This window comes from Bubalus kerabau, chromosome 3 (genome assembly GCF_029407905.1).
Source record: "Bubalus kerabau isolate K-KA32 ecotype Philippines breed swamp buffalo chromosome 3, PCC_UOA_SB_1v2, whole genome shotgun sequence".
Classification (NCBI taxonomy): Eukaryota; Metazoa; Chordata; class Mammalia; order Artiodactyla; family Bovidae; genus Bubalus; species Bubalus kerabau.
In genome coordinates this window covers 174,335,123-174,354,036 of record NC_073626.1, presented here as the reverse complement: position 1 = coordinate 174,354,036, position 18,914 = coordinate 174,335,123, and the positions used below count along the sequence as shown (strand labels likewise).

At 38.4% G+C, this 18,914-nt stretch overlaps 1 long non-coding RNA gene and 1 pseudogene across 1 annotated transcript in view; one reads left to right on the top strand and one right to left on the bottom strand.

Annotated features, from left to right (window-relative positions):
* LOC129647893 (uncharacterized) overlaps nt 1–18,914 on the bottom strand; it is a 48,223-nt gene that overhangs the window by 3,112 nt on the left and 26,197 nt on the right. The window lies entirely within an intron of this gene.
* LOC129647892 (inward rectifier potassium channel 13-like) lies at nt 7,586–9,777 on the top strand (annotated as a pseudogene).

Sequence of the window (18,914 nt, the reverse complement as noted above, 5' to 3'; positions counted from 1 at the left end):
AAGAGAAGCAAATTCAAAGGTCTTGGTGTGGATAAGACCAAAGACCTAAAGAGCTCTGGAGCTTCTGCCCCTACTTTGAACGAGCTTTTGGGTCAGAGCACTTTAGAAGCAGAGAGAGGAGGAAAGGGCCTAGGGTCTTGAACACTATCAGGGGGCTGGTGAGGCTTTTCATGGAGGGACTGCAATTTCTAACTTTCCTTCGTTAAGAAGGAAACTCCTGGAGAGCCTCAGTCTCTCCTGCCACTTGGTTGTGTTCTGTTTTTTCATATTTGCAGTTTCTTCAACACAGGCACCCTTTCCAAATGCAGCTGGATTCCCCCCACACTTGGCATGGTTGTTAGGATTTGTCTGTCTCTGGGGTGGGAAGCAAGAAGGTGAAAGCAGACATTTCTGTCCTAGTATTTCCTAAGCTGTTGCTATTTTCTTTGCCTCAGGCCTGCCTCTCCTAGCATGTCATGGAGCTGGTTGATGTTACCTCTCCCAGCACCCCTTTTGATCAGCTGGCTGTCAGTTCTTCCATTTCACAGACGGGGGTAACATTTAGCTGGTTTGCACCAGTGCAGTCTCAAATGCTTGCTAAATTAGTGAAATGTTTGTATTGATTGCTGCTGCAAATCCCCTAAGTGCCCCTCCAGCTTCCCATCACCCCCACTTTCTCCCCTGGGATCCCCCAGACCTCTGCACCTTCTGGCAACTGAAAGGTTAATACTTAGCATAGCAGGGACCTCTGGCATACTCACTGCTCTAGAACTTGGCTTGAACACTTGGGATGCTTTCTTCTCTGTTTTAAAATACATCTATATTTTACTTTTTTAAAAAACTTATTTTATTGAAGTAAAGTCTTGATTTTATTGAGTATAGTTGTGTTAATTTCTGTGGTACAGCAAAGTGATTCAGACACACACATATATATATATACACACACACACACATATATATGCACATTAAAAGTTAAAGTGTTAGTTGCTCAGTCATGTCCACCTGAAACTATCACAATATTGTTAATCAGTTATATCTTAATACAAAACAAAATGTTTTTAAAAAATAAGTAAAAATAAAAACATGCCCACAATTTTTGGGCTCTCCTCCCAACCAAATGTGCAATCTCATTTCTCCCCCTTTGCACTTGGGCAGAACTTAGTGTCTAGCTGCTAACAAGTAGAGTGCAGAGAAAGTCCAGGAATCTGACTCCCAAGGCCACGTTAGCAAAGCTTCTGCCTGGGTCTTCCTCTGAGGACACTCAACCTTGAAACCCAGTTTAGTTTAGTTGCTAAGTTGTGTCCGACTCTTTTGCGACCCCATGGACTATAGCTGGGCAGGCTTCTCTGTCCATGAAATGCTCCAGGCAAGAATACTGGAGTGGGTTGTCATGCCCTTCTCCAGGGGATCTCCTAACCCAGGGATCGAACCTGGGTATCCTGCTTTGCAAACAGATTCTTTACCAACTGAGCCAGGGAAGCTGTATATACACACACACACATATATACACATATACATTTTTTTCATATTGTTTTCCATTATGGTTTATCACAGGATACTGTATTTTTAGTTCCCTGTGTTATACAGTAGTACTCTGTTGTTTGGCATGCTTTGTGATGCTTTCCTGCCCTCTGCCTTACTAGTTAGATATTTTAAATACCCGCCTTGTTTAAAGTGAAGTTTAGAGAAGTTAACTAAAGTAAGTCATTCTTTTACTCATTCACCTACTCATTTAACATGTTTTTATTGAATGGCAGCTTTATGCCAGGCCTGGACTCAGTGCTGAGGATATAAGCTGAATAAAACTAACATGGAGTATCCAGGGTAGAGCAGAGACAGAATTGGGAGGGAAGTAGATAAACATACAATAAAAGCCCGATTAGTGCTATAAAACGAAAGATGAGGGTGCCATGGGAGAGAATGACACAGAGACCCACTTTTAGAAACAGAGATCATTCTGTCGTTTTTGAGACTGCATCCAAGTGCTGCATTTCAGACTCTTTTGTTGACTATGAAGGCTACTCCATTTCTTCTAAGGGATTCCTGCCCACAGTAGTAGATATAATGGTCATCTGAGTTAAATTCACCCATTCCAGTCCATTTTCGTTCAATGATTCCTAAAATGTCGATGTTCACTCTTGCCATCTCCTGGTTTGACCACTTCCAATTTACTTTGATGCATGGACCTAACATTCCAGGTTCCTATGCAATATTGTTCTCTATAGCATCAGACTTTACCTCCATCACCAGTCACATCCACAACTGGGTGTTGTTTTTGCTTTGGCTCCATCTCGGCTTTCTTTCTGGAGCTATTTCTCCACTCTTCTCCAGTAGCATATTGGTCACCTACCAACCTGAGGAGTTCATCTTTCAGGGTCCTATCTTTTTGCCTTTTCATACTGTTCATGGGGTTCTCAAGGCAAGAATACTGAAGTGGTTTGCCATTCCCTTCTCCAGTGGACCACATTTTGTCAGAACTCTCCACCATGACCGGTCAGTCTTGGGTGGCCCTACATGGCATGGCTCATAGTTTCATTAGACAAGGCTGTGGTCCATGTAATCAGTTTGATTAGTTTTCTGTGACTGTGGTTTTCATTCTGTCTGCCTTCTGATGGATAAGGATAAGAACCTTATGGAAGATTCCTTACTAATTTTCAAATCATGCAAGATGTCTTCCTTAATTGAAAATATATTTCTTGTCTACAAATCACAGGTCTTAGCCTAAGCATTTCTGAAGAATAATCAGTAGGGCTCTTGGACAAAATTAGGCTTACTAGGGTCAAAATGTCTATTTTTGAGGCAATATAGTACTGATTCTGGTCTACAGACTGAGCAGGAATTCACCACCACTTACTACTTTTGTGATCTTAAGAAACACATTGTACCTCAGCTTCATTACCTATAAAATTGCATTAATAATGGCACTTATTACTATGAAAGTTAAGAAACGTTGGTCTGCCTAGGTGGCTCAGGGGTAAAGAACCTGGTGGCCAGTGCAAGAGACAGAGACACAGGTTGTATCCCTGGGTCGGGAAGATCCCCTGGAGGAGGAAATGGCAACCCACTCCAGTATTCTTGCCTAAAGAATCCCATTGACAGAGGAACTTGGCGGCTACAGTCCATGGGGTCGCAAAGAGTCAGACGTGACCAAGCATTCATGTGCACATAAGTATTATTAATACCAATAAAGCAACAAATAGCCCAAGACGTTATTCTGTATCTGGCACTACTGTTGGCTTCACATGTGAAGTGTTTGGTATGACTCCTGGCAAATAATAAATAATTTATATTAGCTAATATAATTAATCAGTATTGACATAAAAATTATGAATACAAGTTTGCATTCCCACCAACAGTGCAAGAGGGTTCCCTTTTCTCCACACCCTCTCCAGCATTTATTACTTGTAGACTTTTGGATCGCAGCCATTCTGACTGGTGTGAAATGGTACCTCATAGTGGTTTTGATTTGCATTTCTCTGATAATGAGTGATGTTGAGCATCTTTTCATGTGTTTGTTAGCCATCTGTATGTCTTCTTTGGAGAAATGTCTATTTAGTTCTTTGGCCCATTTTTTGATTGGGTCATTGATTTTTCTGGAGTTGAGCTGTAGGAGTTGCTTGTATATTCTCGAGATTAGTTGTTTGTCAGTTGCTTCATTTGCTATTATCTTCTCCCATTCTGAAGGCTGTCTTTTCACCTTGCTAATAGTTTCCTTTGATGTGCAGAAGCTTTTAAGGTTAATTAGGTCCCATTTGTTTATTTTTGCTTTTATTTCCAATATTCTGGGAGGTGGGTCATAGAGGATCCTGCTGTGATGCATGTCAGAGAGTGTTTTGCCTATGTTCTCCTCTAGGAGTTTTATAGTTTCTGGTCTTACGTTTAGATCTTTAATCCATTTTGAGTTTATTTTTGTGTATGGTGTTAGAAAGTGTTCTAGTTTCATTCTTTTACAAGTGGTTGACCAGAGTTCCCAGCACCACTTGTTAAAGAGATTGTCTTTAATCCATTGTATATTCTTGCCTCCTTTGTCAAAGATTAGGTGTCCATATGTGCGTGGATTTATCTCTGGGCTTTCTATTTTGTTCCATTGATCTATATTTCTGTCCTTGTGCCAGTACCATACTGTCTTGATAACTGTGGCTTTGTAGTAGAGGCTGAAGTCAGGTAGGTTGATTCCTCCAGTTCCATTCTTCTTTCTCAAGATCGCTTTGGCTATTCGAGGTTTTTTGTTTTTCCATACAAATTGTGAAATTATTTGTTCTAGCTCTGTGAAGAATGCTGTTGGTAGCTTGATAGGGATTGCATTGAATCTATAGATTGCTTTGGGTAGTATACTCATTTTCACTATATTGATTCTTCCAATCCATGAACATGGTATATTTCTCCATCTGTTAGTGTCCTCTTTGATTTCTTTCACCAGTGTTTTATAGTTTTCTATATATAGGTCTTTAGATTCTTTAGGTAGATATATTCCTAAGTATTTTATTCTTTCTGTTGCAATGGTGAATGGAATTGTTTCCTTAATTTCTCTTTCTGTTTTCTCATTATTAGTGTATAGGAATGCAAGGGATTTCTGTGTGTTGATTTTATATCCTGCAACTTTACTATAGTCATTGATTAGTTCTAGTAATTTTCTGGTGGAGTCTTTAGGGTAGTGTGGAGATTCCTTAAAAAACTGGAAATAGACATGCCTTATGATCCAGCAATCCCACTGCTGGGCATACACACTGAGGAAACCAGAAGGGAAAGAGACACGAGTACCCCAATGTTCATCGCAGCACTGTTTATAATAGCCAGGACATGGAAGCAACCTAGATGTCCATCAGCAGATGAATGGATAAGAAAGCTGTGGTACATATACACAATGGAGTATTATTCAGCCATTAAAAAGAATACATTTGAATCAGTTCTAATGAGATGGATGAAACTGGAGCCTATTATACAGAGTGAAGTAAGCCAGAAAGAAAAACACCAATACAGTATACTAACGCATATATATGGAATTTAGAAAGATGGTAACAATAACCCTGTGTACGAGACAGCAAAAGAGACACTGATGTATAGAACAGTCTTATGGACTCTGTGGGAGAGGGAGAGGGTGGGAAGATTTGGGAGAATGGCATTGAAACATGTAAAATATCATGTATGAAATGAGTTGCCAGTCCAGGTTCGATGCACGATACTGGATGCTTGGGGCTGGTGCACTGGGACGACCCAGAGGGATGGAATGGGGAGGGAGGAGGGAGGAGGGTTCAGGATGGGGAACACATGTATACCTGTGGCGGATTCATTTTGATATTTGGCAAAACTAATACAGTTATGTAAAGTTTAAAAATAAAATTAAAAAAAAAAAATTATGAATAAAGCTAACAATGATTTTAAATGGATACTTGAGACGTTAAAGCATTACTAAAGATGCTAAAAATTAGGCTGTCAAAGACTATCTTGTGAATGCAGTATCAATTACCTTGAGAAGACTTATCTCACCAAACTCTCTAAATGAGACAGCTTCTTGTAGTTATAAAAAAAAAACAACAACAACAACTATAAAGTTAGCCAGATTTGGAAAATAATCCATATGCCCTGTGAAAATTTCACTGTGGATCCTCAGTGATCTCATCTGAAAAATGGGATATGAATATCTATTTTGCTGAGATCCAAAGAATTAGAGACAATGCAATATGAAAGCACCTAGCACAATGCTTATGAATATTTTCTTATTGTTATTATTATTTACAAAAGGGCGGATATCAGGTCTTCTAAAACATCAAAAAATCTAGTAAAATGAGTCATTAAATATCTGTGCCAAGAAAAAAAAAACACTAAATAAAATGATAATGACAACTTGTTAGGATAATAAATTATAAAACATTAAGGTCCTAAGATTTTTTTTCAATTTATAATACGAAACTGAAATGACCATCTAATCTAAATAAATTTAACAGTCATCCCAGTGTTCCATCAGCAGCTCAAGCCTAAAGAAAATTAAGAGAATGTCTCTAATATCAGCAAGCAATGTTAAATCAGCTTTACGACAAAAGGGAAAGTATCTACCCAGCTGCTAAGGTCCATTTCCAACAGGGGAAGGCAGTCTCCAAAACCGCAAAGTTCCTAAACAGAGGAGGGTCCAGTAAACTCTAGCAATAGCCTAGCTCCACGTGCCTCACTGTCATTCAGAAGGTAGGAAGGTGATACACAACACTTCCGAGGGCATCTACTTCTGAGGAAGAATCCTCAAAAAAAAAAAAAAAAAAAACAACCCAAAACAAAAGGAATCACACATGAACCCCAAGTACTGGACTGAGGCAGAGAAGAAAGGAGCACTCAAGGGAAGCAAAGCCGCATCTCCCACTCTGTTCTGGCTGCCTCTGCCTAAGTCCTCCGCACCTTTGTCGTATGCAAGGATGGCCACATGGAAAGCACATGTTAGATTTCTATTCACCAGAGAAAACATAAACATAGATGAAAACTGACTACAGTTAAAAACTAGTTTTATTAATATGTTTTAAAAATTGCCATTTGATGTCTTAATGATTATTTTAGTTCATTAAACTTAAAACTTTTTCTTCCGGTTCATTTACTTTCAAAATTAATATTATCTTGAAATCTCTACTTGGAATTTCTTACCTCTCTAGTATGTAGTCAGAACCAAGAATATTCAAAAGGGTGGCAATTCACCAGCCATAGAAGGAAAGACGCCATGAAAATGGCCACAAAGTAACAAAAACAAATAAAATCTAATTATAAAATTTCAACAGGCTAATTATAAAAGATACAATAGAACTACAGATGTCTAAAAGCTTATGCTAGCACTGAGTTTGGCTTCAAAACATTTTCAGTTAAACACTACACTTCTAAATGATTTCCATTTATTTAAACAAAGGAACACATATTTAATATTCCTTTTCAATATTCAGTTATAAGTTTAATTACAAAAAGTTATTTACACATAACATTTGGTCAAATCAATACACACTGAAAGCCTGGACTTGAGCAAGAAAGATACAAAAGCACCAGAAAAGACATTAATGGTAACCCCAGCCTTCAGAGATTTGTTAAAATGCCAAACAGTATTTTAACAGTCCTTAAAGGAACCCGGAGAAGGCAATGGCAGCCCACTCCAGTATTCTTGCCTCGAAAATCCCATGGATGGAGGAGCCTGGTAGGCTGCAGTCCATGGGGTGGCTAAGAATTGGACACGACTGAGTGACTTCGCTTTCACTTTTCACTTTCATGCATTGGAGAAGGAAATGGCAACCAGTGTTCTTGCCTGGAGAATCCCAGGGATGGGGGAGCCTGGTGGCTGCTGTCTATGGGGTCACACAGAGTCGGACACGACTGAAGTGACTTAGCATAGCATAGCATAGCATAAACGAACCAGTAAGAGATATCTCAAGGCAATCCATGATGAGCTATCAAACAAATGACTAAGTCAGTGAATGCTCCCTTATTGAAAACAGAAAGAGCTATCAGACTGGGAAAGCCTGCAGGGTAGTTGGGGAAGCATTCCAAAAAAACATTACGAAACCAGGATTTATTAATATTAACTATGAAACAGTTAAGGGTTTACTAATGCACCCTCGATTTCAGAGCATTATCGCCTGAGATGGATGGCAGTCACTGCAAAGTTACTGCTCCTCTCCTGAGTCAGAGACTCAGAGGATGGTTACCAGGGATGGTCACAGCACGCTTCAAGAGGTCTTGCGTATCTTTGAGACGCTTGGGGAATCCTAATGTACATGTGCTAGCGCTAGATAATGCTGGTTTTCTCCGCCTCTTTTGTTATTCACTGGCTTGTCTTTGCAGTACTCTGGTATGTTCTAGCTGAGGTGAATGGTGACCGGGGACTAGATCATGATGCCCCACCTGAAAACCACACTATCTGTGTCAAGTACATCACCAGTTTCACAGTGGCATTCTCTTTCTCCCTGGAGACACAGCTCACAACTGGTTACAGCACCATGTTCCCCAGTGGTGACTGTCCAAGTGCAGTCGCCCTCCTTGCCATACAAATGCTCCTAGGCCTCATGCTAGAGGCTTTTATCACAGGTAATTGTCTTTGTTCTTTAAAAAAACACAGGAATATTTTGGAATGGGTATAATCAGTTATAAGCAATCATACTACAGAACAATTCATTTGCATTATTGACAAGTAATGCCTGAGACTGAGAAGAAAGAGTCAAGGGTCAAACAACTGGAGAAATTTTTAAAAACTTGATTCTATATTAGCCAAAAACATATGAACAAAAAAATCTAAAAGGAATTTTTCAAAGGAGCTAAATATTTTCTTAAATAAGTGAATAAATATGTTCAATGCATATTACTGTCATTTTACCTAGCAGAGGAATTTGTTCTTTTTTTTAAACATTTACTGGGTTAGAATTTTCTCCTGAGTTCCTTTTTTCAACATTCACTCAATACTAGTGAGCCCAGGGCACCACAGTCAGTACTGCATGATGGAGAACAAGAATGCACATCCTCAGCAAAAAATATATATATATTTGGTATCCTTTTATGTATTCTACTTTAATGCATTTAAAGCATAATTTTGATAAGAGGTCCATAGACCTCACCAGCCTGCCAATATCTGTGGTACATTAGTAGTTAAGAAACCCTGATCTAGAGTTGTGGGGGTGGGGGTGGGGTTCAAAGGAGGATGCACTTAAAGCATACACTGAAATCCCCTTAGAGCCAGAGCCTTTTTAAAAGAAAAAAGGTTTCTATAAATTTCAAAGTTAAAAGTTCTTCAATGGACCACTTGTCCACTGGTCCCTTCCCTACCCCAAACCATTCTACTATGAATCTAATCTCTATTTCAACTTGAAGTAATCTGATGGCAACTAAATTGCATTTATTTTCTGTTGTATTTTTTTTTTAAGCAGGGGTAGGGATATAGGCAATGACGACTCTGACTTCCTAACAAACTTCGAAAGTTTTACATTTCTATGTGACAAATGAATTTTTCTTTTCCATTTTGAAATCAGTTTTAAAATAAGAATGTATGTACTGTTTTGAAAAACGCTTCAGGCTAATGAGAAATTAACAAGTTCAATTCCTGACTTATTTGGCAGGCATGACACGAAGAAATGTATAACAATTTGCTAGATCCTTGTCATACAGAAAAAGTAATGACATTTCTAGTGTTCATTCTAAAAAAAGAACTCAATGGTTTCTAATTTACGTGCCTTTGTGGCGAAGACTGCCCGGCCAAAAAATCGAGCTTCCTCAATTCGCTTTACTGACTTAGCAGTAGTAGCTCACCTAGATGGTAAACCTAATCTCATTTTCCAAGTGGCCAGCACTCAGCCTAGCCCTCTAACCAAAGTTCGGGTCTCAGCTATGCTCTATCAGGAAATGGCAAACTCTACCAGACCAGTGTGGACTTCCACCTTGACGGCATCAGTTCTGAGGAATGCCCATTCTTTACCTTTCCACTCACCTACTACCACTCTATTATACCATCAAGTCCTCTGGCTACTCTGCTCCAGTATGAAAATCCTCCCCACTTTGAATTAGTTGTGTTCCTTTCAGCAGCGCAGGAAGGCACTGGAGAAACATGCCAGAGGAGGACAACCTACCTGCCCTCCTGAGATCATGTTACATCGCTGTTTTGCATCTCTGTTGACCAAAGGCTCCAAAGGTGAATATCAAATCAAGATGGAGAATTTTGACAAGACTATTCCTGAATTTCAAACTCCTTTGGTCTCCGAGAGCCCAAACAGGACGGACCTGGACATCCACATCAATGGACAAAGCATTGACAATTTTCAGATCTCTGAAACAGGACTCATAGAGTAAGAAGTATCCATTTTAGCACCCTATTTTTTAATGTATTGAATACACTCAGCCAGTTATGTAGCTGTTTTTCCTCCTTGTATCTCATGTTTGTTTGTTTTTTTCCAATGCTGATTACATCTTTCTGATTACATCATGATAATCAAGTCTCCACCCATTAAAAAATGGCTGAGCTAACAATACACACTGTGGAAATACAACATTATACAAAGTTGCTATCTATGGTTATCTGCTGAAATCAATGCTTGTGACGGTAACAGATATGTATAACAACAGAAATGCTATTGGTGAGTTTATATGAATGTGGTATGATACCAGTAATGAAGGTAAAAATGGACACACTTTACACAGTGAACTCCAGGAAAATCAGTCATAAACTTCTCATTTTCATCTGCAAGTCAGAGCAACAGTCTAGTTTCAAACCTAGCTTCCTGGGTAAAATGATGATTTCACAATATTTAGTGAACATCCTTTTTAAACTGCTCTTTTTTCAAGACAACAAAGATCATGCCTTTGGTTCCTTATAAAACCAAACTGGAGCAAATATTCCTCCCTTAATTTTTAACAGCTAAGAACAAAAATTCACAAGAAAACACCAAAAAAATAGATTTAACCATAACTCTAAAAGCATTTGGGCATGACACTCAAACACACTTACGTATTCATATATTTGTGGCAGAAAGCGATCAGAGCAAGTTAAACAAGCACTAGCCTGATGGAAACTGTAGGGTACTATTAGGCAAAGATGCAAAATTTTATCTACTTTATGGGGAGGGAAGTAGGAGGGAGGGTCAGGATGGGGAACACATGTACACCCATGGCTGATTCATGTGAATGAATATTGTAAAGTAATTAGCCTCCAATTAAATAAAAAAAAAATGAAATAAAGCTATTGTGCACATTAATCAAATAGTGATTTAAATATTACAACTATTCACCTGAATGACTTCTGATCAAAGTAAAAACCTTCCCTTTCTACCTAGGATCCATTCAATAGTATCAAAACCTCATAGATGCAAATATATTTATGTTTTTGTAGATATAAAGGTTTAGATATAATTTAGCTCCAGGGGAAAAACCTCCACTAGAAAAAGCAAAAAATAATTAGGCAATGAAGCATTTTCAAATCCAAGTTTCTGTTTCAAACTTAAAACAGGTTTTTCTATAAATACAAAATGAGTGTTTATTCACCAGTAGGAGGTTGGACTAGATAAACTATTATTTCTTTCCAAATCTAATACTCCATGAAAATTATGCTTTCTCTGCTGTTTTAATTTTACATATACTAAGACGAACCCTTTCCCTTACCTCTGGTTTAACTTAAGACTATCCTTTGTATACTTGTCATTTCCATTAAAAAAAAAATTTTAAACTGTCCTCAACCAAAACAAGACCCAAAAAACTCACCCTATCAGATTTCAAACAGATTTGTTGCTGCTCTTCTGAAATCTCCCCCATCCGGGCCTATGTGGGTAAAGTGAAAGATGAACCCTCCCCACTGGTGATGACCCACGCAGGAATCATTTCCTGAAGTAAATACTAGCCAGTAAAGGCAAGCAGTTGTGAAAAGCAGGGCACAGCAGGAAGTCACATTTTCCTATTCTTTGACCAAAAGGAGAAGAAAATAAAGAACTCTGGAGTGCTCTAAGATTGATAATGGCAAAGTATATCAATCACACAGAAACTTAATTATTGAGTACTTTTGCGGTTTAAAAATTTTAGGCATTCTTAAGTACTAGCTAGACCGACAGATTTTTTTCCAACCCAAGACTGTTGTAACACAGACAGACAGCAGGAATTCTTATTTCTATAATAAAGTAACAAGATTCACCTAACCTGTTAAAATAAAGTAGTATTTAAGATTTACATGGTATGTTTTTTCCTAAGAGCTCCACATCACTTACACAGGTCACACAAAGAGGATGCCCAAAGTAACACAACTAGGAAGTGAACAGGCCTATCTGGGCTCTCAGTCTCAGCACAGATGCAGTACCTTCTCCATTCAAGCCACAGGGATCTTTTACCATACTATTTATACATAAACTTTACATCTGAAAATTAGATATGACTTTCCTTAGACACATATGGACTCCCCCCAGTAAAACTCCATTGGTATACTAATGCTATACAATAACAGACAGCTAAAAAATGCAATCAAATACTTCTGTCTAGGAGATTGAAAGCTTATGAGAGAATGATTCTTTCACTTCAAAGAATCACACCTTCTGTGTTAAGTGGATTAAGTTTTCTGCAAAGGCCCCATTATCCTTTCAGGTGAATGGAGTGCAAACTGAAAGAGGAGAAATTTACTAGAAGGTGGGACCAGCACCTCTAACACTAAGCTTTATAGCTCACTTACCTGGGCCACCTGGGAAGTTAGTGACAATATCTCGGATACATGATCCAGGAGACCACAATGGAATGTTAAAAAGTGCTTGTGGAAACCAATACAGATAGCATAACAGTCCCAATAAACTGAAGACAAGTAGATACCAAAACCCATAAAGCCCACTTTTATATGTGTGTGTTGTTGTGTTAGTCGCTCAATTGTGTCCTACTCTTTGTGACCCCATGGACTTAGCCCACCAGGCTCCTCTGTTAATGGAATTCTCCAGGCAAGGATACTGGAGTGGGTAAGCCATTCCCTTCTATGTGGGATATTCCCGAGCCAGGGATCGAACTTCAGTATCCTGCACTGCAGGTGGATTCTCTACCATCTGAGCCACAAGGGAAGCGCCTTATATATGTACAAACCCTTATTACCAACTGCCAGCAGCAACCTAACAGCCAAAAATTGCTATGCCTGCTTCAAAGTATTTCAAAATGCACTGAGTTGAACCTTTCCATATCACCTAGATTTTACTTTAATGATCTTTTAATTTCATCCTCACAGAATCATACTGTAAGATGATTTCTAATGAACAGAAATTATAATTTGAGTATTACAGGCCTTTTGATGCCTCTACATCCTCCTGTGGGTATTCACAAGGGTCATGCACAATTCTTACTCAGATTTCTATAATTGCACCCACTTCTCTACTTCTTTACTTTATAAGAAGCAAATACATGATAAGAACTCTCTCTAACTTTAAAAAGAACAAATCATTCTGGAACTTTCAGTATTTAAATTATTTTAATTTGCTGCCATAGGACACCTCACAATGATCAGTATGTCAGTGTGTCTCAACAAACTAGTTAAGTACTGCTGTTCTGGGAGACAGTAAGACACAGCATGAGCGATTTTTTTTTAAATCTACAATATTTTCAATAAAAGTGCATTACTTATGAAAGTTCAGAATCATTCAGTTCAGTCGCTCAGTCATGTCTGACTCTTTGCAACCTCATGAATTGCAGCACACCAGGCCTCCCTGTCCATCACCAACTCCCAGAGTTCACTCAAATTCACGTCTATCGAGTCGGTGATGCCAACCAGCCACCTCATCCTCTGTCCTCCCCTTCTCCTCCTGCCCCCAATCCCTCCCAGCACCAGAGTCTTTTCCAATGAGTCAACTCTTCACATGAGGTGGCCAAAGTACTGGAGTTTCAGCTTTAGCATCATTCCTTCCAAAGAACACCCAGGACTGGTCTCCTTTAGGATGGACTGGTTGGATCTCCTTGCAGTCCAAGGGACTCTCAAGAGTCTTCTCCAACACCACAGTTCAAGAGCATCAATTCTTCAGCGCTCAGCTTCCTTCACAGTCCAACTCGCATCGATACATGACCACTGGAAAAACCATAGCCTTGACTAGATGGACCTTTGTTGGCAAAGTAATGTCTCTGCTTTTGAATATGCTATCTAGGTTGGTCATAACTTTCCTTCCAAGGAATAAGCGTCTTTAAATTTCATGGCTGCAGTCACCATCTGCAGTGATTTTGGAGCCCCTAAAAAAGTCTGACACTGTTTCCCCATCTATTTCCCATGAAGTGATGGGACCGGATGCCATGATCTTCGTTTTCTGAATGTTGAGCTTTAAACCAACTTTTTCACTCTCCTCTTTCACTTTCATCAAGAGGCTTTTGAGTTCCTCTTCACTTTCTGCCATAAGGGTGGTGTCATCTGCAAATCTGAGGTTATTGATATTTCTTCCGGCAATCTTGATTCCAGCTTGTGCTTCTTCCAGCCCCGCGTTTCTCATGATGTACTCTGCATATAAGTTAAATAAGCAGGGTGACAATATACAGCCTTGATGTACTCCTTTTCCTATTTGGAACCAGTCTGTTGTTCCATGTCCAGTTCTAACTGTTGCCTCCTGACCTGCATATAGGTTTCTCAAGAGGCAGGTCAGATGGTCTGGTATGCCCATCTCTTTCAGAATTCTCCACAGTTTATTGTGATCCACACAGTCAAAGGCTTTGGCATAGTCAATAAAGCAGAAACAGATGTTTTTCTGGAACTCTCTTGCTTTTTCCATGATCCAGCGGATGTTGGCAATTTGATCTCTGGTTCCTCTGCCTTTTCTTTGTTTTTCCTCCGCCTTTTCTAAAACCAGCTTGAACATCTGGAAGTTCACAGTTCATGTATTGCTGAAGCCTGGCTTGGAGAATTTTCAGCACTACTTTACTAGCGTGTGAAATGAGTGCAATTGTGTGGTAGTTTGAGCATTCTTTGGCATTGCCTTCTTTGGGATTGGAATGAAAACTGACCTTTTCCAGTCCTGTGGCCACTGCTGAGTTTTCCAAATTTGCTGGCATATTGAGTGCAGCACTTTCACAGCATCATCTTTCAGGATTTGAAATAGCTCAACTGGAATTCTATCACCTCCACTAGCTTTGTTCATAGTGATGCTTTCTAAGGCCCACTTGACTTCATATTCCAGGATATCTGGCTCTAGGTGAGTGATCACACCATTGTGATTATCTGGGTCATGAAGATCTTTTCTGTACAGTTCTTCTATGTATTCTTGCCACCTCTTCTTAATATCTTCTGCTTCTGTTAGGTCCATACCATTTCTGTCCTTTATCGAGCCCATCTTTGCATGAAATATTCCCTTGGTATCTCTAATTTTCTTGAAGAAATCTCCAGTCTTTCCCATTCTGTTGTTTTCCTCTATTTCTTTGCATTGATCACTGAGGAAGGCTTTCTTATCTCTTCTTGCTATTCTTTGGAACTCTGCATTCAGATGTTTATATCTTTCCTTTTCTCCTTTGCTTTTCGTTTCTCTTCTTTTGACAGCTATTTGTAAGGCCTCCCCAGACAGCCATTTTGCTTTTTTGCATTTCTTTTCCATGGGGATGGTCTTGATCCCTGTCTCCTGTACAATGTCACGAACCTCCGTCCATAGTTCATCAGGCACTCTATCTATCAGATCTAGTCCCTTAAATCTATTTCTCACTTCCACTGTATAATCATAAGGGATTTGATTTAGGTCATAGCTGAATGGTCTAGTGGCTTTCCCTACTTTGTTCAATTTAAGTCTGAATTTGACAATAAGGAGTTCATGATCTGAGCCACAGTCAGCTCCTGGTCTTGTTTTTGCTGACTGTATAGAGCTTCTCCATCTTTGGCTGCAAAGAATATAATCAATCTGATTTCAGTGTTGACCATCTGGTGATGTCCATGTGTAGAGTCTTCTCCTGTGTTGTTGGAAGAGGGTGTTTGCTATGACTAGTGTGTTCTCTTGGCAGAACTCTGTTAGCCTTTGACCTGCTTCATTCCGTATTCCAAGGCCAAATTTGTCTGTTACTCCAGGTGTTTCTTGACTTCCTACTTTTGCATTCCAGTCCCCTATAATGAAAAGGACATCTTTTTTGGGTGTTAGTTCTAAAAGGTCTTGTAGGTCTTCATAGAACCGTTCAACTTCAGCTTCTTCAGCATTACTTGTCGGGGCATAGGCTTGGATTACTACGATGTTGAATGGTTTGCCTTGGAAACGAACAGAGATCATTCTGTTTTTGAGATTGCATCCAAGCAATGCATTTCAGACTCTTTTGTTGACTATGATGGCTACTCCATTTCTTCTAAGAGATTCCTGCCCTCAGTAGTAGATATAATGGTCATCTGAGTTAAATTCACCCATTCAAGTCCATTTTAGTTTGCTGATTCATTAGCATATTTTAATAAGCTAAAGTGAATATCATTTTTTAAAAAATTTATTTTAATTAGAGGCTAATTACTTTACAATATTGTATTGGTTTTGCCATACATTAACATGAATCTGCCACAGGTGTACACGTGTTCCCCATCCTGAACCCCCCTCCCACTTCCCTCCCCGTACCATCCCTCTGGGTCATCCCAGTGCACGAGCCCCAAGCAACCTGTATCCTGCATCAAACCTGGACTGGCGATTCATTTCTTATATTATATTATACATGTTTCAATGCGATTCTCCCAAATCATCCCCCTCCTCCCTCTCCCACAGAGTCTAAAAGACTGTTCTATACATCTGTGTCTCTTTTGTTGTCTCGCATACAGGGTTATCGTTAGCATCTTTCTAAATTCCATATATATGCGTTAGTATACTGTATTGGTATTTGGCAAAACCAATACAATATTGTAAAGTAATTAGCCTCCAATTAAAATAAAGAAATTTAAATTAAAAATAAATAAATAAAATAAAAATTAAAAATAAAAATCAAAAAATCAAAAAGAGAAATTTCCTAACAAGTTAAAAAAAAAAACATTGAGCTCCTTAGCAGAAAAGTCAATAGTGGAATTCTAAGAACAGTAAACCATTATGACAAATGAAACCTTCTATTGGATTATTTTCAATAAAAATGGAAAATGTGAGGAGTTTGAGAAGAGAATAGATAAAGTACAAAAACAAGGCACAAATGTTAATTTCTTTAATTCCAGAGAAAGGATAATTTAATAGGGTCAACTCTAAACTATCAATTTTGTGAACTAACTCCTTAAAGAATATTCCACAGCAACCAAAGGCACTCTTTCCCATTTGCACAAATCTTGGAGAAAAATATCAGGCAGCACTAAATTCAAACCACAGAGCTGGTAAGAAAGTGTGGATGTAGGAATTTATAAAGGCTCCATTGGCTCAAATGTACACTGGCCTTTACTGAAGGCAATCTGGTTAGATTTATCAAAATTTGACTCAACATTCTAATTAGAATTTATCCTAATAGAAATATTTGCACAAATATGCAAATATATATATATATATGGAGATCTTTGTTGCAAATTTTTAAAAAACAGAAACATAATCACTAAAGGACTGGCTAAGTAAATTTTGATAAAGCAATTCAGTAGAATACTAGGAAGCCACAAAAGATAAAGTACCATCATTAAAAGAAATCTAAATTTTTCTGTTGAATGACTAAAGCATGCCAAAGAGCAATACATATTAAAAAAAATAACCATGTATATAAATGATATGATTGAATGGTTAGGATCAAGAAGGATATAAATCCAAATGCTGCATCTGGGGGCAAAAGGCAGTATGCACTTTCAGCTTTTTATTTTCTGTGTAGTGTGAGGATTTCCCAACTAATGTATGACATTTGTATCCAACACATAGGTTAGAAAACTGGGGGGAGGGGGGTAAGAACTGTGCTTAGGGATGCCCTTGGACTGCAAGGAGATCCAACCAGTCCATCCTAAAGGAAATCAGTCCTGAATATTCATTGGAAGGACCAATGCTGAAGCTTAAACTCCAATAATTTGGCCACCTGGAGTGAAGAACTGACTCAGTGGAAAAGACCCTGATGCTGGGAAAGATTGAAGGCAGGAGGAGAAGGGGACGACAGAGAATGAGATGGTTGAATGGCATCACCGACTCAATGGACATGAGTTTGAGTAAACTCTGGGAGTTGGCGATGGACAGGGAGGCCTGGCATGCTGCAGTCCACGGGTCGCAAAGAGTTGGACACGATTGAGTGACTGAAGTGAACTGAGGCATGTATTTATACCTAGATAAAATCTTAGCCATTATCCCCACCTCAACTTCTCCAACAGTTAAAACCACCCAAGGAAAAATGATGAATCTTGAATAAAAGTATGAATGCATTCCAAAGCTAAATACAGCTGAGTTGAATACCTGTTTCAAATATCCATACAGCATTTCTACTTTTTAGCATCATTTATCAAGAATTGGCTCCAAATACAATAATACTTCTATATGACCTTATTATGGAATATAAGAATAATGCATAGAATTTTATGTATGTAATCTTAGAATAATGAGCACCCTCTTAACTAGTCCAAGATTCAATATCTTCACTTGTAAAATGGAAGTGAGGACTAGAGTTGAACTATATAATCCTAAAGTTACCTTCCAGTTGTACCAACTTAACTTGAACTTCATGTCCAGTTTTCTACCTCTATCCTTAGGAAATACAGATGTATTATTTAAGATCTATCTTAAAACAGTCTAATATAAACTGTTATGTAACACTGTGGTGGTCTCTACAAAGATATTTTTAGGATGAAAGAAAAAATTTCCCTTGTCCTTTTAGAGAACAATTTTCTCAAGAAAACCATTAAGCACAAAGCACCCTGAAAAAGTATTTTATTCTGGAAACATGTGATTGTGAAAAACAGTGTTCAAAATTTGCCAGAAAAATAAGCAAACCACAAAATGTTTCCTGCCAGTTATGACTAGCATTGGCACCGGTCATCCTTATGAGCCCAAAGCTTTATAAGTGGGCACAAAAAAAGAACCTAATTCTAGAGCTTTCCACTTGTCAAATGTAAGGAACACTCTTCAAAGTGCAAGGCCCATAATCACCTATAAAAGTAGTTCCCATATGACAAGAAGCAAGTAAATATAACATGGAGAATCTTTCACAAAGTTAAATTTAAATGACTGCCCTGATCACCCTCTTCTTTGGGGGGATTAAAATATATTTCCTTTAATAATGATGAAGACAGTACTGACAATTGTGTAGATGTTTTATTTTTAAACATCTTCACCAGATAAAATAAAAAGACAAATTCATGTTATTTCCCTGTTCATTTGTTGCATTTTACTGTTTCATGATATTCAGAAGTATGAAAGTCAATTGATTTTCACATCAAACTTCTCTCAAGTTGAAAAGAGCCAGGCCAGTCATCTGATGTCAGGTCTGCTCATGCCAAAAAAAATAAAGCTACACTAATTACTATTTATTTAACTAACAGGTCAAAATTGAGCAATAAGTGAAGAAAACAAAACCACAGATTAAAGGTCTCATGAAAGCATTAAGAATCA